Source organism: Nuphar pumila, chromosome 7 (assembly GCF_984573655.1).
Source record: "Nuphar pumila chromosome 7, dmNupPumi1.hap1.1, whole genome shotgun sequence".
Lineage (NCBI taxonomy): Eukaryota > Viridiplantae > Streptophyta > Magnoliopsida > Nymphaeales > Nymphaeaceae > Nuphar > Nuphar pumila.
The window spans coordinates 103,697,337-103,722,589 of NC_143255.1; the positions used below are offsets into that span (position 1 = coordinate 103,697,337).

The following is a 25,253-nucleotide window of genomic DNA, read 5'->3' on the forward strand; positions in this document are numbered from 1 at the left end:
ATTAATTGGTCATAACCACCGTGTTTTTGTAGGTCTACATAAAATATATATGACACAGCAGGTAGGAGGCATCCATCTGTGCTTTTGCAGGACCAAAAAAATTGTTTACGGATGTAGCAGCTAGAAGGCATCCATTTGTCGTAGGGTGGTTCTTCGAGCAAGTATCCATTTCCTTAGTCCACCCTAGAATAATGATTAAATCAACTCTGTCAACATCATTAATTAAAGTTGAGTTAGAATAACAGAATTTTCAGGATAACCATTAACTAAATTATAAATTAGATGTAATGTCACCTTCTCTCAAAAGTCATGCTAAATCCACTTTAGTGATGAGAGTGATAAGGGATTTTCGACAACCTTTGGAATGATGTTTTCATGAGACTAAGAAACATAGATAATTTGGTTTTATTTTTCACAATGCTCTTCTTTTTCCAATTTTTCCCAAGGTTTTACCTAGAAAGAGCTATCCAAACAAAGAGATTCTTCACTATGGGTACAGGTTGTTGACTTTAAGTTTTTTGTATGCGGTGAGTGGTGGCCCCTTTCACCAAACCTTGTGGAAGTTCTGATTTTCAGATAACGATGTGTTTGCTGAATACGTAATGTGGTTAAATATATTTTTTGTCAATCCACCCGTGCCGCAGCATAACAAAAGTAATAAGAATTACAAACCATGCCAATTATGTTATAAGAGTTTTTTTTTTTAATTATGTGCGTGTGTCAAATGCAGGCTAATAATGTATGAAATGCATGTCATTTTATCATACATTCATGCTTTTATATGTGTTTTTATGGATTAAGTATCCATGTTTGTAATGTTTTAGGTGCAAAGAGGTTTCAGTTTGAATTTCGCTTGAAATCGAGTTAAAATGAGAGAGATAGAGCTATTTCAAGGTCATGAGAACAGTTTTCGAGAAGATTTGGATCTAGATCTGACCCAAAGCCTTCACCATGGATCTTGGATCAGATCCATACTTAAATCCATTCAAGATCCAAAGATCCACGGTGAGAAAGTCCGATTCACCCTCAAAGATGGCTCCTATAGGTAAATTGCAAATTTTAAAGGCGATTCTTGAAAATAGCTTAAACTAAGGGTTGTTTTAGAAAGTAAGGTAAAATTTTCATATAAAAAGAAAACTACGGAAACCCTAAACTCATCCAGCAACGTTTGAAGTCGTGCCTTTCTTCTCTCATCTTCTTCTTTACGTTTTTTCTTCTTCTTCTTTTTCTTTTCTTTCATGTGTTTTTCTTGTTTTCTTTTTCTTTTTTGTTTTTCTCTGTGACTCTCTTGTAAATCTTCGTGTTCTTCACACTACCTCTATTCTTTTTGCTGTATTTTGTATCTAACCGTTGTAGGTCTACTCTTGTAGAGCTTTAAATCGGATTTGACGTGAAAATGCTAATTACCTTCATTACCGGCGACAAAGAATCTCATCTAGCAATCACTGGCCATCTTTTCTTCTCCATCGATCTCTCTCTTCGTAGATTTGACTCTGAGACGTGTGCAACAAAAGGATATCAATGTACAACAAAGGAATGAATGTAGGTACGTGTTTTCAAGAAAAATGGACCGATCTCTTCTTCCTAAAATTCATCAGACAACCCTTGAGGTAAATCTTTTCACTCATTGTTTGTAGTTAGTCATAGAATAAATTCAATTCAATTAGAAGTATAGTTTATTGTTAATTTGTTAATTAAATTATTTTCTCATATTTTAAAAATATTATTTAGATTATATTAATTATAATCAGATAAATTAGATTTACTTGAATAACGTCAATCGGTATAGTGTTTTCGACGTTTTTAGTGTGTCGTAGTTAATTTTAGTCATTTATTAATTTTAGTTCAATAATAGTGAGATTAGATTTATTTTTATCTTTCTGTTTGCATCATATTCTGTTTTTATTTATGTTTTTAAGATTAAATTAGTCGATTTTAATAGAATGTTTGCTTGAGTTAGCATCCTAAAATCATCTTAATTTGATCGCATTCTGTCAAAAGATGACTTCTATACTAAATACTAAAGAACACAATTAATTCATGTCAGGTGCTAACCTCCTTGCAATTTCTTGGAACGATGAAATCGGTAAACTGACATGCAAAATGATATTAAGCATCAGGCACCTACCCTTCTGTCTCTCTCTCTCTATCTATCTATCTATCTATCTATCTATCTATATATATATATAGTTAGACAATAAAAACTAACCGGTTTTACCCCCCTTATCAAATACTTTTTTTGCACATTTTACCCTCATTAAGCTCTCTCTGTTTATATATACATATGGTTAATATTGGGTTTTGTTAGAGTAAAATAATGAATTTTAAAAACAAAAAACTCAAACTTAAGAACTAAGCTTTTAGTTAACCATAAAACAAATAAGGTATGCATTTTAATTACCAAATATTTTGTAGGTACCAAAGGCACCGATTTTTTTGTGGTAAAATATGATTGGATCCTTTTGAGGCACGTCGGTCAACATCTCAGCCTACTGATGGACGTGGCAGACTCAGTGGGACACGCAAGCAGAACTTTACTAAAAAGAATTCGACTAAAAATAGCCCTTGATCTTTAATATCTGACGGCTTTAAGCAGGGGCTGCGCATCCGAAGGAAAGAACGCGAAAAGTATTCCAAGCCCACCGATTTTGCCAAGTGGCACTATTACATCCGTCAGAAGCTCGTACCGGAACTCTTAGGGTTTCCGCGAGCGAATCTATTTAAGAAGTCGTCCGTCCCAGTCTCTCCTACTTCTCTTAGGGTTTAGGGTTTTTGAGGCGGGTCGATGCTTTTCTAAAGCTTCTCTCCTTCATCCTTTGCTACCATAGGGTTCGTTGGATCTGATTTTCTAGGGTTTCATTCTCTCGGTGTGGGGGCTTTCTCCCCTCTCTTGTCTCCTAACGGTCCCATCATTCTGGTCTCTTTTCCGCAATCTAGGGTTTCTGGGCGTGGGTTGCTTTAGATTTCGTTCTTTCATTCTTTCTTCGTGAAGATGGGTTTTATTGGGTGCGTCGAATACTGATTACGGGCCTTCGTCGATCCCGGTGGATGCTGCGTATGAGGCGACGCCAGAGTCACTTTTACGGTTGGAACCCCAAATTTTCTTCTCTCCCTTTTGTGAGCACGAAATCGTTTACGGAAGAAAGATCTTCTAGCTCCTTTTTTTAAATATATTTTTGAATCGTTCGGCGCTTTGATTGTGAATCCGACGGTGTAGATGACGATTATTTCCCCAGATGATCGACTGAGATTATATTGAGCTATTTTTTGTCTCTCTCCTTGAGGGGGTAACCATGCCAGATTTCTGATCCATCATCGTCAATCAGATCGGCTTTGTTTTTCTAAATATTCTTTTTTTGTAATTTTGTGTTGTTGTTGGGATTATTGCGGTAAAAAAGATGAGTTGGGTGGGTGGGTGGAAATGATGAGACTTTCCCCAAATGATCGACAATGATTCAAACAGTGCTATCACTTCTCCTTCGGGAGATATAAGCCAGGTCTCTGATCCACCCCAACCCATAACCGTCTGTTTTTTCGCTTTTTTCTCTTCTACGCTAAGTTTTATTCCGTTTTTGGTTTAGTGGGTCTTCGTGTCTTTTTAATTGTAGTTTTAAGGATTTTCTCTTCAAAATTGATGAGTTTTTGGTGGGATTGTAGAATTGGACCTTGATTTGAATAGGTTTGTTTTTTGCGTCGCATAGTATAGAATTTGCTCTAGGGTTTGTTCTATCTGCTATATCGTTTTTTGGCCACTTGATTCTGTTCCAGTGTGCATTATCTGAGAGAAAGAGATGAAAATATGTTTTTTTCGGATCACCTATGATTTTAATTAGGATTAATATGGCGTTTCCAAAACACCGTAAAGAGAAATTGGAATTTTGAAAATTTGTTTACAGTGTTTGGGTAAAAAATTTGTATTAGAATTACAATCTAAATTTATTGCACTATTTTTGTAAGCTTTGTTGTTGGGATTATTGCAGTAAAAAAGATGAGTTGGGTTGCTGGTTGGAAATGATGAGACTTTCCCCAAATGATCGACTATGATTCAAACAGTGCTATCACTTCTCCTTCGGGAGATATAAGCCAGGTCTCTGATCCACCCCCTACCCATCACCATCTGTTTTTTTTCGCTTTTTTTCTCTTCCCCGCCAAGTTTTATTCTGTTTTTGGTGTAGTGGGTCTTGTCTCACACAATTGTGCTTAATTGAAAGTATACAGGCTCACTTTTGTCTATAATTTAGGGGATTTAGAGAGACATCGGTGGAAGTAGAATTCTAGTTGAAGATGTTTAAAAAAAAAGTGGATAAAGTGATTGATATTGATTTAGAGAAACATCTTATCCTAACACATCAACGATAAACTGATGGTAATTCTTGATGCATCAACAATTTAAAGGTTCTCAACTTATCAATTATTTTTTAGAGAAGCCTTTCAAAAAAAATAATTTTTAGATAACTGTAACCTTTTGGTTCATGAGTTTTAACCGCCTGTTTCATCTTAACAAGGTAATTTCCTCAAGTGGGGTTTAGAAATATCATAACCAAAAAATGTGGTAACTCAAAGTAGATACAGTTTTTTTTATTCAAAATGTTTTTTCCTAGGGTGGCTACCTATATGAGCAGAAAATCAATTTGACATTGTTTTGTTGCTACGTTTAATAAGTTGGGGTTATTTTGCTAATTGACCAAAAACTAAATTTAATCTCAAATATATTACCGTCGATGTAAACATTTTATCTCTGCATCATTAATATCAAGAAAGTGATGATCTCAAAGTTGGCAATGGGGCAGGTTTGAGAATCAATCACACATGCTCTTCTATTATTAATTCATTTGGTTCTAATTTTTTTCAGACAAATACTTTACATGTTCCAAAAATTACTCAAAATTTGTTAAATGTTTTATTTCGAGTTTCATCCTAACAGGTGTTTTATAAAAGATTTCTAGACAAATGCCCAACTTCTTCGTTGGCAAAGTAAAGGAGGTCTGTACCAGATCCAGTGCCCACAAACTCAAGCATATATTGGTGAAAGGACAACGATGGAGAAATAACACGAAAGGCTAGGGCATTCTTATTATCCTATTTTGAATAATGTGTTAAATTGTTTTGGTCTTCCTTTTCACCGTAATAAGTTGAATTCTGTAATGTGTGTGGCATGTTAGAAAGGTAAAAGCCACAAGGTCGTTGGATTTGGTTTAATCACATGTGTGAGGACCAACCCCAGTTGTGTCCTTTCGAGGGCATCAATATTATGTGTATTTTGTTGATGCACACTCTCGTTTTACTTGGCTTTCCATTATTTTCCAAAAAAAAAATTTTGAGATGATGCATTTGGTTCAAATTTTCAAGAAATACGTGAAAAATCTTTTTGATAGGAAAAATCAAAACTCTCCATAGTGATTGGGGATGAGAGTATAGAAATATTTCAATTTTCCTTCAAACTCAAGGTATTGGGTATTTGAATATCCTGCCCACATACTCATGGGTAGAATGGCATGGCATAACTCAAACATTGACATGTGAAAACCGGGCTTGCCCTCATGGCGCATTTTGGGGTCCCACAAAAAAATTTGGGATCATACTTTTTTTACTGCCACATATCTTATGAACAGGATGCCGTCACTTGTCATTTATGGGTTTTTGGGTACCCTTCCATTCAACCCTACTATAGACAATGAATTCTCAAAGCACTGAGAGTGTGTTCCTTGGATACAATTTCAACCACAAGGGTTATATATGTTTTTGCCTTGATCGTGAAAAAGTGATTATATCCCAACATGTGTTTGATCAGAATAGATTACCATATCTTGAACTCAAAACCAAATATGATCCCAAGATCTCTCTTATTATAGCTCTCAATCCTGTTCCAATATCCTTACCCCTATCTTCATCTTCCACCTAAACTCTCAACCACGGTCAACTGATCCCCTCTCTCCCAAATATCTCATTGGATCCACCGCTTGGAACCTCACCTATTTTACCAACTCTAACACCACCCGAATCTTGCGTCTAGTCACTCAGACACTCCTAGTGTGATGGCTGATCCAATTGCTGGATTAACCTTGTATGCCCCTCCTAACAGCCAATTAGATCCAAAATGGTCACTAGATCGCAAATCGACTCTCTCAAGCCTAGACTTTTCCTAACAACCTGGTATCATATTCCTATGGCATTACTTTCATAAGTATATTGCAAGATCAAGAACCCTCCACCTTCATTTAGGCCAATTCGGATCATCTATGGCGGTATGCTATGCTGGACAAATTTCATGTCTTGCTTCACAATCAGACTTGGGAGCTTGTGCCTGCTCCCCAACAAAACATCGCTGGGTGCAAATGGGTCTATAAGATCAAATGTTGAACATATAGAGGAATCAAACGGTTTAAGGCTCGTCTTGTGGATAATGGATTTACTTAGAAAGAAGGGATAGATTAATTTGAAACATTCGGCCCCATTCTTAAGGCTCTCGCAATTAGTTTTGTTCTATCATTGCTATCACCTTGGGATGGCCTATCAAACAATTGGATATGCAAATGCCTTCTTTCATGAATATCTCAAAGAGAAAGTCTACATGAGCCAACCACCAAGCTTTGTAAACCCTCAATTTGCACATCATGTGTGTTGCATTCACAAGGCCTTATGTGGGTTAAAATAGGCACCATGGGCCTTGTACCATCTATCAAGTTCATTCTTGAAACTACTTGACTTTACTAGGTCACACACTGACCCTTCATTATTTATTAATAAAGATGGATCCTCCCAAACCTACATATTGATTTATATCATTGTCACCGGAAGTTCTTCTCATGTCTCAGCTTATCACATCCTTGGAAAGGGAATCTAACTTAAGGATCTTGTATCACTCTACTTCTTCCTCAACATAGAAGTCGTCTCCACATTAATGGGATTCTCTTGAGCCAGAGGAAATATATTATTGATCTCTTATAGAAGTTTGACATAAATGGTGCCAAACCAGTTACTTCTCTCATTTTCTTCATCTAAACGGATATATATCTCGAATGAAGATCAGTTATTGAATCCAACAAAGTATCGTCAACTTGTGGGTTCGCTGCAGTATGTTACTCACCAGAAAAGTGTGCCAATATATGCATTGTCTGACCACCATTCATTGGGAGGCTGCTAAACAGATCCTTCGTTATCTCAAAGGCAGTTTGGATCTTAGTCTCCACATATCCAAATCAACGGATCTTCGTATCTTCACCTACTCTGACTAAAATTGGGCTGGTTGTGTTGATGACCATAAATATATTGAGATACAATATTTATTGGATCCAACTTAATTAGTTTTGTGGAGTACTCGTAAACAACATATTGTGTCCCACTCAAGCACTGAGGTAGAATGTCAATGCAACTACTGAGACTACCTAGCTTCAAAATCTTTTAACTAAACTCGAGATTTATTCTATTCATCCACCGATATTGTGGTGTGACAATATTGGAGCCACTTATATGACAGTGAATCCAATTGTTCATAATTGAAGTAAACTAATTGATATTGATTGTCACTTTATTCGAGATATTGTCAGCAAGAACCTACACCATATCAGGTCCCTTAAGGATTAGTCGGCTCAAACCAATGAACCCCAACACCATACCACCCTAAACATAATTAGAAGCAACAACATGGTGGTTTTGGATGTGTTATCGACAAAGCTGCAACCAAACGAAGGAGGCGAGATCATCAAAAATTTGATTTTCGACCATGGAGGTGCATTGGTTCAATCCCATCACACTTAGCCTGTGGGAGCAGGAGCAACCCCTAGGATCAGCTAGGTCCAGCTATCACCAAATCTGATTGGCATCAACCCAGCCACTGGAAGATCGTTGATGATTGGCAAAATCATCTACAGTTCCATCGGTCTTCCCCTTCCTTGGAAGTTGCTCACGGTCGAATGGGGCGCCAACTCGAGCCAAAACCCCATCGATGACCTTGCGTCGGCCAGACGCTGACGGAAGGACTTTTCTCTGTCGACGGGAGGCATCCCTGGTCCACCGCCATGGTAGGCAGTGAGCTAGGGTTCTCCCCCTCAATCCCTAGGGTTGGGCGGCTCTCAAATCGTACGAACTGGTTCCTGACACAACTGGTTCTCATCTGTATTGATTCAGCCAATAACTAATTTAGGCAACCAAGATCTGATTTTAACGGGTTTGGACCAGTTTCAGCCCCAAAATGGACTGAATGTTATCGAGTTTGGCCTTAATTGGATTTTTAGTCTTTGGAGTTAAATTCTAAACTTGTCCTATTATCTCTACCCATCTAAATCAACCCATTTACACCCAAATACCCCTTCAAGTTTGAGAACCTCATTTGTAACCCTATACTACCAACCTAGATTTTAAATCTTTGTTTCTGCCTAGTTTCATGGTTTGGGGCAAACTCAGAATAAAATATCAGTGAACCCATCTTACCGGACCATCTTATTTCATATGTATGCATTTGAAACCCTTTTGTGTCAACCAAGAACTTCCAAGATCCATATACTTATGTTCAAGGCTTTTACATATTAGATCTCACCATTGTCAAACCTCCATACACAAGAAGTTGTATCAACTCAGTGATAAATTGGAAGAAATGCAACCAAAATCTGACTTGAGATGAGTCTTCTTCAACCCGGGGTGAATGATGTAGGGGCAGAGCCATATCATGATCAATCAAAGAAGAAGAAAGGCAAGAAGAAGTTGAAAGACTGCTAGTTTTATGATTCATTTGGATCTAGTTTAGGTTTATTTATTTTTAGTTGTGTTTGGATTTTAGATTTATCCAAGATCCAATTAAGACTAGGGTTTTCTTTTTCAAGTATAAATACATTATTTTAAGGGCTTTTGTAATTAGCTTGGTTGATTAATCATTCAAAACTTGGTTTCTCCCTTCCATTTTTCTCTGAACTCTATTCTCTGTCAGCTTTTTCATAGTTGATAGCGTAAATTGTAGATAATAGCGTAGTTCTTCACGAATCAGGTCACTGATTTGCATCAATGAGGTTCAGAGTTAGTGATCATAAAGGATCTTTCATTCTGGTGGGCTGGGTTAATCAAGGCTTCAACTATGATAACAAATTGATGTAAATTGAGTAGGGCTTAATTTACGAGAAAACTACCCATAATGCAAATTATTTAGGAAAGACAAATTCACGGAGAATGTTGAAAAATAATACAAAATTATAGGAACTTAACCAAAACTAAAATTAACTAAAATTAGCTAAAAAATAACAATTTCAATATTTTCATAAACTCTAAACTCTCAACTGTCCTTTTTACATAGGACTCTCATCATTTTATAGAAGAGGTCTCATAAATCCAAATCCAAGCAAATTACTTAGTTTGATAAACTCTTAAAAAGATAAAACTTATCTTAATTAAGATATGGATCAAGCATAAAGATCCAATATCCATTACAAAATAACCTAAATACGAAAAATGATCTAAATTATAAAAATATCCAAAAATATTAAAATAGATCCAAATGAATCGTTATAGACTTGGCTCATCTGCCCCGCTCTTGCGTAACCGAACCTTGAACTTGAGGGGGCATATTAAGGATAAGGATGAAAATGAAACCAATTTTGAAATCCAAGATTACAATAGCTGAAAATTTGAGTATAAAAGGAAAGAAAAACTAGAGTTACCTTTCCTAATGAATAGTTTAACATTTCCATCATGTCAAATCTTCCATATCGTTGGCTCCCTCCACCATTAAAGCCACTTGAGTAGAGGATGAGTTCACTGACAGTTAAATTAAACCGCTCATCTAGCGCTCCAGACGCTCAAATCACTCCCTAAACATCTCTAGCATCGCTATAAAATTTTGATCCATCATGTCAAATCTTCGAGTCAAACCATCAATTTTTTGATCAGTGGTCAAACTTTTCTCCTCAAATCTTTCTCATAGCTCCTACACATTTTGATCGAGGCAACCAACATGCACATCTATCGATTCCTTGATTTCACGCTCCAAAACATGCACCATCGTTCATGATTCCTGATTGAATGAACACAAACTTTCACACCACTTTAATACAAATCACTTACCCGATTTGCCAAGAACTACTCTACGATCTATGATTTATGCTATTAACTATGAAAAACAAGGCAGAAAATAGAATTTAGATGAACAAAGGAAGAGGGAAACCAAGTTTTGAATGATTAATCAACCAAGCTAATTACAAAATCCTTCAAAATAAAGTATTTATACTTGAAAAAGAAAACTCTAGCCGTATGTCAAATCTTGGAAAAATCCAAAATCCAAACACAACCCAAAAATAAATTAACCTAAATTGGATCCAAACAGTCCATAAAACTAGTAGTCTTTCGACTTCTTGTCTTTCTTCTTTTTTATTGACCAATCATGATTTGGCTCTACTCCTATATCACCCATCCTCCAGTTTTCAATAAATAGATTAAATACGTTAAGTTTTACTCACCTATTTGGAGGCCAAATTCATTGTTTGAAAAAGCACCAAGAATTCACTACTAGGTGGAGGTTATTCTTTATTATTCACATCCCATGGAGATGAGATGTTTGGATGTAATCTAGTTGAATTGTGTGTGTAATACCCGATAATTTTTCATAGATTTTTGTTAAATATTAATATCTAAGGTAATGAATATTTTTGGCAACCTATTTTATGATTTTTGAATACATGGTTACGACCACATAGAAATTCTAAAAAAAAAATGCAAGTGATTTTGTCAAAATCGGAGCTCGTAAGTTCGCAAAACATGCCTGACAACCTTAAGGGCAAAATCATAAATTTAAAGGTTAATTTTATGAGTTCTAAACACTTGGTTGCATTTGTATTAGAAATCCAAGAAGAATGGTTTTGATTTCATCAAAATCGGAGTTGAAACACATTCAGAACATGCTCCACAAGTTTCAAGGGTAAAAGTCATTTTACAAATATCGCTAGAAGGTCATACCCGTTGACTAAGTCCAGTCAACCTTGATTTAATGTGTATACAAGAATATATATATAAAGAGAGAGAGAGAGAGAGAGAGAGAAAAGTAAACTTAGTTAATGTAACTAATAGGCAGCCAGTCCAGTTTAGTTAGCTAGACTGGTTGGGCCTTGGAACCGGGGTTGGATCATAATTGATCCAACCCAAGGCCCATTTAAGCTAAAACATGGGGCATCCACCGTTTTTCTTCCATGATTTTGGCCAACTTTAACAAGTGTTAAATAGATTTAATACTTGTTAAAGAAGGGCCATCCATGTGGATGACACACCAAGACATCCCTTCTTCCCTATAAATAAGGCTCCAGACACCCTCCCTGCTTTGTTTTATTCATCCAAACCCTTTCCTCTCACCTCTCTACTTCACTCTCTCCCCCGCTCTCCTTCACTCCCTCCCTTTCACCACCTAAACTACCATTGTTTGTGGCTAAACCAGCCACCAACCACCCTCTCCTTTCTTCTATCCCCACCATTGGTGGTAGCTGAACCACCACCTACAACCATCTAACCTAACAACCAGACCCACCTGGGTGCAGATCGACCCCCACTTGAGTTCGGCCCTAGTTTGTCCCCGCTCTAGCCCAGTTGAGCCTTGCTCATTTAAACTTGATCACCCACTGTGTTGCACCCGTACTCCTCCCTTCCACGCTATAACACCAAACTCTTCAAACACAATTCTCTCTCACACCTCGAAGGTTCAATTTGGAGGGAAAAATCTCCTAGAATTTTTTGTCTCTTATCAAAACACTATACGAGGTAAGCTCTATCCAAATACGTGTGGATTGTAAATATTTAAATATATTTTGGAAGCATACATCTTCACTTATATTATGCATGACATATTTATTTTGTCTCGTGAATATATATATATATTGAATTTTGAATAAATTAGTTTGATATGTGTCATACTTTGAATAAAACAAATTTATTTCAAATAAAATAATAAGTTTTGAATGTATCCTACTTGAGATAAATTAATCATACTTTAAATAAAATAATAGTTTTTGTATATACCATACTTTGAGAAAAAAAGATTATATCTCAAATAAAATAATAAAACAATAGTTTTTGTATGCATCATACTCTAAATAAAATATTATAAAGATGCATGCGTATATTTTGAATAAAATAATAAATTTTCACTTATATTTTTCTTTGCAAAATAAAAATATTGAAAGCATGCATAGAACAATGTGCATCTCTGCTTAACTCAAGAATAGAGCTCTGAGTTCAATGAACCCTACTAACAAATGAAATAATCTACTCTAAATAAAAAGAAAAAAAAGTAGTTGCTGTCCAAAAGAGGCCAAAATACTAGAGATCTTTTCGGTACACAATAGTGTGTAGGGCATACTTTCATTTTGGGATTAACTCGTGTACAAACTTGAAATAAATTAACTCTCAAAGTGCAAAACAAAACACTGTCTGCTAAATAAAATATGCCTACATACAAAACTTAAGATATTGATTTGCCACATTGGCAAAATGCTTGTAAATACAAAGCAAGTACTAATTGGGTCGGGTACATATACATGACTTCGATTATTACCCAAAAAATGGGTACTTGAATTACTGAACCTCATTCTGGCCTACACAATGTAAGGCACTTAAAATAATCCAAGTAATAAAGATAACCCTTGTGACCTATTTTGTTCTCATATCTACCTTGGAGAAGGTAGATGGTACAACTTCGAGTGATTCTGTTTTGATTTTTTAGAGCAAGGTCCTAGTAGTTTCTACTCACTCGTAGGTCTACGGAGGTCAGAGCTATCCATGTGTCCTAGGTGATAGATTCCCAACTATTGCAGTAGTCCAGGATACATCTTACTTTCTGTTCTGCCTTAGTGGTGATTCTCTCAGTCACGAACCGCCCGCTTTGGGTCTGCTATAGTCAGGTACCCGAGATTAAAACATATGAGAATAATGAACCCTTGAAATGCCTCAGATGTTTGCAATGGTCTTCCTCCATATACCAAGGTGCATGGTTAATTATCGAAACAAAGACCCTTTTTAATCATAGCTTAAAATAAAAATATGCCCTAATTATGCAAATAGTTCTGTTATGTACTATCTTACTTTTTGGTAAAAATGGTTCATTTGAATTTATTGAATATGTTTAATATTTTGAATTACCAGAATTGGTACATACTAATTAGACTGTCAGAAGTCTGGCCCTTTAATGGGCTTTTGTTCAGGCACAAGTTAGTGAATGCAGCGGGGCAGGAGCGACATCAAGAAACTAGTGCTCTTCGGAGGATCTAGGGACTAGCTTGAGACTTTTGTTCATAATATTTTGTATTCCCATGTTTTGAACTATTTATACATTTTGTCAAAAATGATGTAAATAATATTTTGGTTTTCACTTTGATAATAGCTTTTTCTTATTTTACTTCTGTGGCTCGCTTAAAATTTTCAAAATTGAATTCAATATTAAATCATTTTTCGTTGCTAACATTTAAAAGAAAAAAATTCCAAAATTTTCGATAAAATTTTGGGGCGTCATAGTGCGAGCCAAATCTTTGAAGTTACCAAATAATCTAGCATTCCTAAGATGCCAGATCGCCAAATCAAATACTTGGAAGACAATCAGCCAACTTGGCTTAACAAGTTGATCTTTGAAGGATCTTAATTCAGATTCCTTGTAAAGGCAACACTAAATTATCAAGGCGAAGAGGAGGAGATGGAGGTTAAGAGTGAGGACGCCGGGAACACCAATAGCAAGCTGGGGGATAAGGGGTGGCCTCTCCCACTGGAGTGAGGAAAGCCTGCAGATGAGAGGGAGCAAGGCAGGAAGACAGTAGAGCCTGATTTAACGACAATAGTTGATGCTCACTCTTGGGCAACCGTGGTGTCCCGAGGACCTCTTCAACCACATGAATCATTTGTGAACGTGAGGAGGGTAGATCAGGGTAATGCTCCCCCTACAATACAAATTCATTCAAAAAGATACATTTCTTAGAACCTATGGGGTCAACGGTGTTAGCCGGTTTCCTAGGGGCCCTAACAGACAACACGATGGACTATTGCTTCATGATTGACAAGAATGAAGGAGATCTCTTTCTTCACTTTCAGGGTCGGGCTGTTCCTGATCACTACTAGCTCCAAAGAACAACTTTAGCAATTCAGACAACGTTGTGGGCAGGCTTATATACAACACTACAACCAAGGAGGCTAGTGATATCAACATGGTGGAGTACCAACCAAACCAGGTACAACCTCTGACCTTGTTACCTCCTCTTTCAGAGAGGGTGTTGTGTGTTCTCCCCCGAAGACGCAGGGTTTGCTACAATGCGTGTTCGGGGGTCCGAATGAGCGCCATGTATATAAGCACGTAAGGCTTGTATCCCTGTGTGTATCGCCATCACTTAGCATCCAAGTCCGGTGCGGTTGCAATGACTTAAGTATCCATTCTCGTCATGAAACAACAGTTCAAGAAAAAGACAAAAATGTCCTCTATCTAAAAAAAGAAGGATGATCTTAACTCTTTAAAAAGTATAAACATTTTATTTTCACCCTAAGCAGTAAACTCCTATGCTGTCAGCGGATCACCTTTTGACAATGCACCATCTGCTGTAACAGGATCTTCCTTTGACGATACACTCTTTGTCGTCGTCTGCTGTTGTCGGAGCACCCTTTGTCGTCGTCTATTGTCGTCGAAGCACCTTTTGTCATCGTCTGCTCGTGAAAAATAGTTGAACTACCAGAGAAATCATCATTTTATCTATTGTTCATCATAATACCAGGGTGCAAGCGTCGAAATGAGTAGATAGAGAATAGCGATTTACAACAAAGATAATGGTGGCAACGTCGAACTGAGTAGATAGAGAGAAGCGATTTACGACAGATATCAGATGAGAGAGTAACGATTTATAGTAGAAATTCAATCAGAGAGTAGCAATTTACAGTAAAAATTAGATCAGAGAGTAGTGATTTACAATAGACATCAGATCATAGAGTAGCGATTTATAGTAGAAATCAGATTAGAGAGTAGCGATTTATAGTAGAGATCAGATCAGAGAGTAGCAATTTACAGTAGAAATCAGATCAAAGAGTAGCGATTTACAGTAGAAATCAAATCAGAGAGTAGCATTTTAAAGTAGAAATCAGATCTGATCTTTGTTGTAAATCGTTACTCTCTAATATGATTTTTATTATAAATCGTTACTCTCTAATCTGATTTCTATTGTAAATCGCTACTCTCTGATCTGATCTTTGTTGTAAATCTTTACTCTCTGATCTAATTTTTACTGTAAATCGCTACTCTCTGATCTAATTTCTACTGTAAATTGTCATTCTCTGATATGATCTCTGATTTAAATCGCTTATCTCTGATCTGATTTCTACTATAAATCGCTACTCTCTAATCTGATTTCTATTATAAATCGTTACTCTCTGATCTGATTTCTACTGTAAATCGCTACTTTCTGATTTGATTTCTATTGTAAATCGCTATTCTCTGATCTGATTTTTACTGTAAATTGCTACTCTATGATCTGATCTCTATTGTAAATCGCTACTCTCTGATCTGATTTATACTGTAAATCGCTACTCTCTGATCTGATTTTTACTGTAAATCGCTACTCTCTGATTTGATTTCTACTATAAATCACTACTCTCTGATCTGATCTCTGTTGTAAATCGTTGCTCTCTATCTACTCAGTTCGATGTTGCTACCATTATCTCTGTTATAAATTGTTATTCTTTGTCTACTCAGTTCGATGCTTACATCCTAGTATCATGATAAACAATAAATATAATGTTGATTCCTCTAGTAGTTCAACTATTTCTCATAAGCAGACAATGGCAAAGAGTGCTTCAACGACAAAGGGTGCTTCGGCGGTAACAGACAATGACAAAGGGTACTCCGGTGGTAGTAGACGACGACAAAGGGTGCATCATCAAAGAGAGCTCCTGTTACAGCAGATGGTGTATTGTCAAAGGGTGATTCGAAATGTTTAGGGCGAAATATTATGAGGAGCTCCTGTTACGAAAGATGAGTTTACTGCTTAGGGCAAAAATAGAATGTTTGGACTTTAAAGAGTTAAGATCATTCTCCCTTTTCTGGATGTAGGACATTTTTGTCCTTTTCTAGAATTATCGTTTTATAGCAAGAATGACGAGAAAGGGTACTTAAGCCTTTGCAATTGCATCGAACTCTGATGCTAACTGATGTTGACACACACGGGGATACGAGCCCCATGTGCTTATATATGTGGCACTCATTCGGACCCTCAAACATGCAATGTTTGCTACAGTGCATCTGGGGGGGGGGGCATATAACCTGCTTCGCCTCTTTATGTTACAATAGCCTGCCCATTTTATGTGGGTGAGGATATTCTAGAAATACCCATGGCTTCCTCTCTGTCTTTTTTATCATGCATAATATTTGCATTTTATTAAGCATTATTTATGCATGATCCATGTTAAAATCGCTCTAAAAATCATTTTTATTATTAGTTTTGAGGAGCCGCATTGAATTAAATTTTATCAGAAAATTGGGTTTTTCAAAGCTTTCCCTACAGTTTGTGTTTTTATTATATTTAGTTTTTCTTAATTGTAGTTCAATTAGTTTAGGCTTATATTAGCTAAATTTTAATTAGTTTAGTAAGTTTTGATTTTTAGAAAAACATGTTTTTCACAAGAGACCTTGTTTTGGAAATTAGCAAAAATCTTCGGGCTCTTTTTGAAAAACATGTTTTAACCTAATTAGATCATTATAAACTCATCTTTTCCAGCCATGGAGGCTAGTTTTTCCGGCAGCCTTGTTGCCCCCCTCTTCTCTCTCTCCCTTGCTTCTCCTCTCTCTTTTGTCGATTTCTTTCTCTCTTACTCTCCTCTTCTTCTTATTCTCTCTCTTTTTCTTCAAGCTTCGAACCCTTTCGTCATCAGCAACTTGTTCTTCGTCGGAGCAACGTGGATGCGGCTGGATCAACCATATTCTCTTCTCAATCCCTCCATCAGAGACGATCCGTGACATGTCGCTTCTTTCTCCCCCATCTCTGTAGTTTAGGATCATAGCATTGCATGCATATTTTCTGCATTATCATAGCATAGATCACATCTGAATTTTATTCATCTCGTTTATCATATAAAAATATAGTTTAGATGCATGGAAGTAATATGTTTCATTCTATTTTCATGTTTTACTCGGTTTCTATTTGATCGTTCTAGCTATTAGCGTAAACATTATAGACAAATTTTTTTATTGCAGGTCATGATTTGCTCATGATCATGAACTGCAACGCTCAGGTTTCAGCCATCACAACGTGAAAACGCTGTGCTCAAAATCGTTAGCCCACAACGTCAATCATGTTGTACAACGTGATTAACGATGTGCAGGTGTAATCGTTGTGCTAGTTTCAGCCACCACAATGGGCCTGTGTTGATTGACTTCATCTTATGTTAATTTTTGTCAATATGTTAGATATTTATTACATGTTATGTTAGTTAGATTAAAATTATTTGATATAGTGTATAGTTATCTAGTAGTAGTGCTATATGTTGCCTTAGTTCATTAGTTGGTTCATCATTTGTTTACTTCATAACGTTATTTGATTTCGTTATTCTATTTTATTTCCTAATTTATTTATTCCCTTAGTTGATAGTGTTGTGTTAGAATTGCTTTACATTAGATAGGTTAGTGTGTTGCATTTAAATTATTTTCCCTTGCATAGACATTAAGTGCATTGCTTTAAGTGTTTTATTTACATTAGACGTCTAGTATTTCATTTGTGCTGATAGTTTTAGTTATGAATTGTATTAGATCATATGTTTTAGTCATTTCACTTCATTAGCAGCATTTGAGTTTATTACCTATATAAATTAACATTTTTAGTTCATTTGCTTGTTTTGAAATAGTTTGATTACATGTAGTCGGCTGGATTAATTTCTGGTATTGCGTGGGTTAGTTATTCATCATTAGGTAGTGGTTGTAGCTTAGGATAGTGTTCTTATTACTTTAGTTAATTAGATTAAATTGAATTCATATTATTTGTTTTGGAGTTACAAGCTTTCTTTATCATGCATAGTTAGTTAGAGAATTAAATAGCCGATTTTTACATTTTGTTCTTTGATTATTGCATAGTAGGTTAAATTTTTATTTCTAGTTTTATTTATTAAGTTATATGCATAAAACATACAACTGGATTTCTTGAATTAGTTATCCATTAGTGTGTTGCAATTTAGTTTTTTTTATTGTTAGTTAAGTAGTTTGTTATGCTATTTTGTCACTTGGTGTAGGTTGTTACAAGTTGATTTCTTGAAATAGTTTAGTTCATGTTTTGTTTTGTTTTGTTTAGTTAATTCAAATCTTGTTTTAGCTGAATTCTTTTTATCACTAGTTCTTAAATTATTGTTAGTTTTCTTCGTACTGCTTTGTTTTGTGTTTTTGTGTTTTGCAGAGAAGCATTGGAACGCATGGTAGAGCCCTTTTCGTGCCCTCAAGGTACCCTCTGAAGTCCCCTCAAGCCCTCAAAAGTATCCTCAGAAAAGCAAAAGTTCAAGAAAATATGCATTACCTCAAGAGGGGACAAAAAGACTTGAAGCACTGAAGCCTTTTCTTTTCGTTTTAGCTTAGGATTTTTAGTTCTTTTATTTTATTGGGTCTGTAATAAAATTATTTATTTATTTTGTTTAAGCCCTCTGCGTAGGGCCGTACTTCCTTAGTTAGTTAATTATTTAATTAACTATTTTTATTGTGGCAATAAAGAGTAGTTTAGCTTGTGTGTTTGAATACAAGTATTTTTCGTTCCCTGAGTTCGACTCGGTCTCTACCACTAGTGAGAGCCGGTTTTTATATCTTTGGTGTATGGCTTTCACTTAGATTTTATCAAAAAATATTGTTTTAAAAAGTATTTTCATAAAACTCACACCACTTTTGTACATAATTTGGATCGTGTTCGTCTCACAGACTCAAAATCCAGAACATCTCACCCTAAAACCAAAAAACAACAGCTTTTCAAAAAAAATGGGTGTTGGAAAAGAAAGCAAAGGACCGTTGAGGGGCTTCCAACCTTACACTAAGAAGAAAAGCCTTACACGTTGCATGATAGCATTGAAAGAAAATAGAAATGAGGAAAAGAGGGTCACTGATGTTCACTTTTCAAGTGTAAATCTGAAAGAACATGGGGAACTTGAGTGCGGCACCGGCTATGACAGCACCCTAATACTTCCTGCAGAATCTTGGGGGTTTTGGGTAGAAACCTTGTTAAACTAGCTAAGGGAGGAACAACCAAATAGTTAAGAATGCCACCCTTGCAAAATATAACAAAATAAAGGGTGATTGACGCCCTTGAAAAAATGATGTTTGCACCATATAAACTTCGCCAGAAGCAACAATCCTTTGTTCCTAGTTAACTGCCACAAAACTTTAGAACTGAATTCCGATGAAACTTTCCAGATAACACGATCCTGACCGTCTAGGTTCCATTCCTGGGATTCTATGTGTTGGATTTTCTAGATGTTGAGCAGATTTGGCTCGTACGTCAATGACGCATCGATAACTATTAGACTTGAGCGGCTGTTTGATTTCTTGGAGAAATATGCCAGGAAGGAAAAAGTTGTTCAAAACAGTGTGGGATTCATTGCTTTTTTCAGAATGCCACAAACGTGAATAAAGTTGGGAAAATTTACAAACATGCACCTAAAGTTTAGGAATTAATAAAAATAGACCTAAGTTTTATTTTTTTAAAAAGGCACCTAAATAATAAAAAACAGACTTCCATACATTTCATCTAAGATGAGTTAACAGTATTAATTTACTAGTTAACCCTTTAAAGACTCTTTCTCTCTTTTTTAAGTGCAATTTTGAAAATATAATGTTTAGAGTAAATGGTAATTCCACTTCACATTTAGCAGCAAACTTGATGGTAGTAAACTATTGGGCGTTTGTAATCAATCGTGGCATTTTTTAGGTGCATTTTGAAATTGTCCAAAACTTAGATGTCTTTTTTATTAATGCCTAAACTTTAGGCGCTTTATTGAAAATTTCTCAAAAAGTTTAAATGTTTTGTTAGACAACTTTCTCAAGAGAAAATAGTCCGACCTCTTTAGTTGGACAACTTTCTTCACAAACCTTTCATTTTAAATCAATAGAATTTATAGTCTTTGGATAAAAGAATTCTAGAAAAAAGTTTCCATTGAATAAAAATGTCCCGCAATCAAACGACCTCCACAAAAGTAGAACCAACCCACCTTACTCTGATAATCTAACCTTCCAATTAGAGAGAGAGAGAGAGGTTGCAGAATGGAGGTGGAGGGATCGTCGAAGAAGATGATTGCGACTCAGAAGGAGATGGTGGAGGCCAGGGTCCCTCTCCCCTATAGAGACTAGTGTGCCCACCTCCTCATCCCTCTCAACAGATGCAGGGTAAAGGAGTTCTACCTCAATTGGAAGTGCGAGAGCGAGAGGCACAACTATGAGAAATGCGAGTACGAGCTGGTGATGGGGAGGGTCATGCAGGTGCAGAAGATCCGCGACGAGGAGAAGAAGCTCAAGGAGCAACATAAGCAACTCATTCCGTTGATCCCCAAAACTGCTAACGCGTGATGGTCTGCCATAGAGGTAGGCTTTAATCGGATTTTCGGGGTTTTTCAATTCCGAAAATTTTAAGTTTTTTTTTCTCTTTTTGATGTACCCAATTTCCCCCTTGATTGGATTTTGCCTGTGATATTGGTTATTGGGGGATGATTGTTCCCCAAATTTGATTCTTATGGATGCTTTCCTAGGGGTTCTTGTTTGTCTTTTTTATTTTTTTGTTTAGATTACTATAGATAGAGACTCCAAGAATCAAAATTGGTTGATTTTCAATTTTGAATACGGTTTTGGGGTTGATGGGAAACGAATTGTTCATTTTTCAAGTGATTGCTACCATGTATTCCCTCCTTCCCCTCCCTTACCCTAAATGCATTATTAGATTTTTTATTGATAGGATGCTAAGATAATAAATCGAGTTTGATTTTTCAGAGTCACAATGGAATTGTTGTTTCTCTTAGTTGTGCCCGTAGACATGGATTGGAGCAGTGTAAAATCCTTGGTTTTAACGGATATTTTATTGGAAACCTAGTTTCGTTGTAACAATAAAATGCATGATTGCCAATATCTAGTTTAGGATGATAGTGCGATGTGTGACTTGAAACTAGTAAATGAATGGATATAAAGTGATGCAGTTCTTTATCCCGTCAGTCATCCTGTCGAGAGAGTGTAGCATTGTGTGATTTGTGAGTAGTAAATGGATGAAAATGAATCAAAGCGGTTCTTTATAGTTCTTTCATTCTTCTGGGAGAGTGCATAGACAAATGATGAGAAGCATCCTATGTACATGGTAAATTTGATCTTCATTTCCTCCAAGTACTCTATTGTGTAACTACACAAGGAATTAGACAGAGACACTTCTTTCATTAAATTTATGGATGTATGATCCATAATAGAATTTTTTGAGCACTTTGCATTGACTTATTCTTTAAATTAAATTGCCTAAAAAGCCTTTGGGTTTAGTAAAAATGGAGACCAAAACATCTTTTGCATTCTAAATAAATCAGAAAAAATAGGATGACATTTGCGATTTACCTCATAATCAGATTAAAATAGGTCAACTACATTCCTCTAGGAATCACTATTCCTTAATTGTGTGAATGTTTTGCTTCTGATTGAGGTGTATTTTCTATTTGGCATTTGCAGAAGGTTCTATGATGTGAGAAGAAAGTTTAGGAAGTGTCTAGCCTTCACCTTCCAAGAAGTTATCTTTTGATAACATGTAGGAGCTTTTAGTAAACCATAGTTTCAACTTAGACATTAGCCCTTGTCTGAATTCTGTTTCTGTATTGTGTATCTATAACGATTACTTTTCTTTTGTTTATTTTAATATATTCAGATTTTATTTTTTTACCCCCACAACTCACACACCTTCCTCTAGACACACAAGGAGAAATTTGACATGGTGTTCGGTTTTTAAACCATGCATCATTCGAGAACATCTAGGAGAAAGATACATGCTTGAAAGGAACCTAGTGGCTACAGTTAATATATATATATATATATATATATATATATATATATATATATATATAATTTCTCTTTTATCCCTTGTAATGCCCACTAGAGGAAATTTAGTCTTTTCCTTCTCATGTAAAATACTCATGTCCATTAGGGTTGTCATTTTATTTTCTTTTTTATTTTTATTATCTTTGTTTTTATTATTTACTTAAACAATATAAAGGGGCCCACATTAGAGCCGTTGGGGGGCTCCCATAGACTCTATGGGAGCCCCCTTGGGTCCCATCTTTTGTATAAATTGGGGTGAATACCCCCCTTCATTCTCAATGCTTTTTCAATCACTTCTTAATATATTGTGACTTATATTTTTAAGTTCTCTCTTCTCACTTTGTATATGTTTGGTGTTTGCCCTTTGTGGCACATTGTATTTGTTCCATTAGTGACATCTTCTTTACACATTTGTGCCTTCTTGTAGTCACTTTGTGACATTGTTTTTGACACTTGTATTTCATTATATGGTATTAAAGCCCCTAGGTGTTTGAACCCTCTTGGCACTTCTTTCTTTTTTGTATTTGAGTCTGATTAAGTTTCACATTCTTGTTCTTCTTCGCCTCTTCCGCAATGACCGACAAAGATGCAAAGATTGATCTCTCATTCAAATTGAATGAGACCAACTATAGTATGTGGGCAGCCGCTATAGAAAACAACCTCAAAAGAAAGAAACTTTGTGGATATATATGTGGCATCGTTCCAGAACCACAATTAAAGCTTATCAAGAAGGAAGAGAATGAAGAAAAAGCTTTGGGTGATGAAGAAAAAGCCAAAGTTATTGAAGATTACCAATCCAAAGTTGAAGATTAGAAAAATGAGCATGTCAAAATATTGGCATGGTTCATGAATAACGTGGAGCTCAAGATTTGTACTAATCTAGCAAAATTTAAGAAGCAAATAAAACATGATTCTTTATGAAAGGTATGTATACTCAAAAGGACCTTGCTAGGCATTTCTTTTTACAAGTGAAGGTAAAATAAATCAAGCAATGAGACATGAGTATTAGAGATTATTATAGTACTCTATCTCCTCTATAAGATGAACTTACTCTCATTGAACCTCAATGGGAAGGAAATGCTATTGCCATGAGGCAAGAACAAATGGAGAGAGAGAGACTTTTTCAATATATTTATGTGCTTCGTCCCGAATTTGAACAAATAAGAGGATCCCTTCTTTATAAGGCTTATACTCCTCTTAATGAAGTTCTTGCCGATTTATGCCAAGAAGAAACTCGCTTGGCTCTTAAAAAAGAATTTGATGAGGTCCATGCGGTATCTAAACTGGGAAATAACATGAGGATATATAAACCTCCTCATTTTTTTAAAAACAATAATGGTTGGGGAAGAAAAATTGTTTATCACCATTATAATGAACCGAGACATCTTAGACCCAATTATCCTAAGCTTAAAAAGAAGGTGGCTTCCGTTAGAGATAGTCCAAGCAATTCAAGTGAAGAATCAAGAAGAGATGGAATCATAAAAGAATCCATTCATTTACTTATAAAAACTCTTCAACAATTCATGAGAAACAACTCTTTCACACCTTTCACCTCCGGTGTCGTAGTTTTATCAACTCCTGTTCGAGTGCCTCCTTTCATATGATTCCAAATGCATTTCTTTTATCAAAACCAAGTCTTTATTTTTTCAAATCATTTGTTTTCACAGCCGATGAAACACCATTAGATGTTAAGGGAATGGAAAATCTTTAAAAAGTTTTAAGCAAAGACAGAGAATTTTATGTTTCAAAAATTAAAATCATTCTGAAACTTAACTTAAATCTTTTTTTCTGTTTATCAAATAACCGATTTTGGATATAGTGTCTCCTTTTCACCTACCAATTGCTATGTGATGGATCTCCAGTCCGAGAAGCGGATAGGGCAAGGCCATATAAGAGGAGACCTATATTATATGGATTTTTTGTCCCTACCATCCAAATCATTTTGTAATAATGTTCAATATAAAGATGTTGTCATTTGACATAAAAAGATTTGTCATCCTAGTGTCTCTAAGTTGTATCTTTTTCCTTTTTTGGAAATTTTTTATAATGAAAAAGAATTTACATGCAATGATTGTATTCTTGGAAAAATTCATTTCCTTTCTTATCCACATAACAACTTTATTTCTAAGAGACCTTTTGAATTAGTACATTCGGATGTATACGGATCAACACCTGTTATGTGTAAAGGAGGATATTCATATTATGTTGTCTTTATTGATGATTTCACTAGATACACTTGGATTTACTTTATTAAAAATAAATCCGATATTTTTCTACTTTTAAATAATTTCATATCCATATTCAAAATTAATTTCAAAACAATATAACAATTTTTAGATCCGATTTCAAAAGAGGATACATGTCAAATGAATTTCAAAACTACTTTAAACAAAATGACATTATTCATCAAAGATCTTGTCCTAAAACTCTCCAACAAAATGGTCTTGTCAAAAGAAAACTTAGGCATCTTATTGAAACAATAAAAACTCTTCTTATTTCAAAAAATGTTCTAAAGAACTTTTGGGCCGAAGCAACTCTTTCCGCAATTTATCTTATAAATAGGATGCCATCCTCATCCTTAAATAATGTTTTTCCTTTGAAAAATTGTTCAAAATATCTCTATATTTCAAAAGATCAAGAATTTTTTGTTGTAAATGCTTTGTTTTTTTTCAAGGACAAGATAAATTTTTACCAAAAGCTCTTGAATGTGCTTTTATTGGATACAGCGAAAATCAAAAGGGATATAGGTGTTATGATTATTAAAAATAACAAACTTTATATTTTCAGAAATTTGACTTTTCTTGAAGAACAAAATAGATTTGAATATCAAAAACCCAAGAAAGATATTGATTATTCTTTTCTCTTTGACTTATTACCTAGAAACGAGTCTAAAGATTCTAATGATGCTAGTTGTGAGAATGTTTGTGATGACAATTCTCATCAAAATGATGATTCTCCTGATGAGAATCTTAATGACATCCATGTATATACTCGGCGAGAGGGAAATGAACATAAAAATGATTTTGACATGTACTCACAAAACTTTTCCTTAAAAGACCAAGTAGAAGAATCTCTACCTAGACGATCTTCTAGAAATTAGACCTCCTTAAAAAATTGTGTCATATTATTCCTTTTTCCCAAATTGTAGAACTTGTCTAATGATAGTCCACTCCTATCATGAGCCTTCCAATTTTAAAGAAGCCAAGCAACATCTACATTGGATTAATGCTATAAACCT

General features: G+C 35.4%; 3 non-coding genes and 1 pseudogene across 3 annotated transcripts; all 4 read left to right on the forward strand.

Annotated features, from left to right (window-relative positions):
* Positions 1–3,211: 3,211 nt before the first annotated feature.
* On the forward strand, positions 3,212–3,313 carry LOC149832718 (small nucleolar RNA Z103). The gene has a single exon (XR_016433520.1). It is a non-coding gene; the product is annotated as a small nucleolar RNA Z103 (small nucleolar RNA).
* Positions 3,314–3,415: 102 nt separating this feature from the next.
* LOC149832719 (small nucleolar RNA Z103) lies at positions 3,416–3,510 on the forward strand. The gene has a single exon (XR_016433519.1). It is a non-coding gene; the product is annotated as a small nucleolar RNA Z103 (small nucleolar RNA).
* A 495-nt stretch (positions 3,511–4,005) lies between these two features.
* Positions 4,006–4,100, forward strand: LOC149832720 (small nucleolar RNA Z103). The gene has a single exon (XR_016433522.1). It is a non-coding gene; the product is annotated as a small nucleolar RNA Z103 (small nucleolar RNA).
* Positions 4,101–20,218: 16,118 nt separating this feature from the next.
* Positions 20,219–20,521, forward strand: LOC149832721 (NADH dehydrogenase [ubiquinone] 1 beta subcomplex subunit 7 pseudogene; annotated as a pseudogene).
* The last annotated feature ends 4,732 nt before the right edge of the window (positions 20,522–25,253 follow it).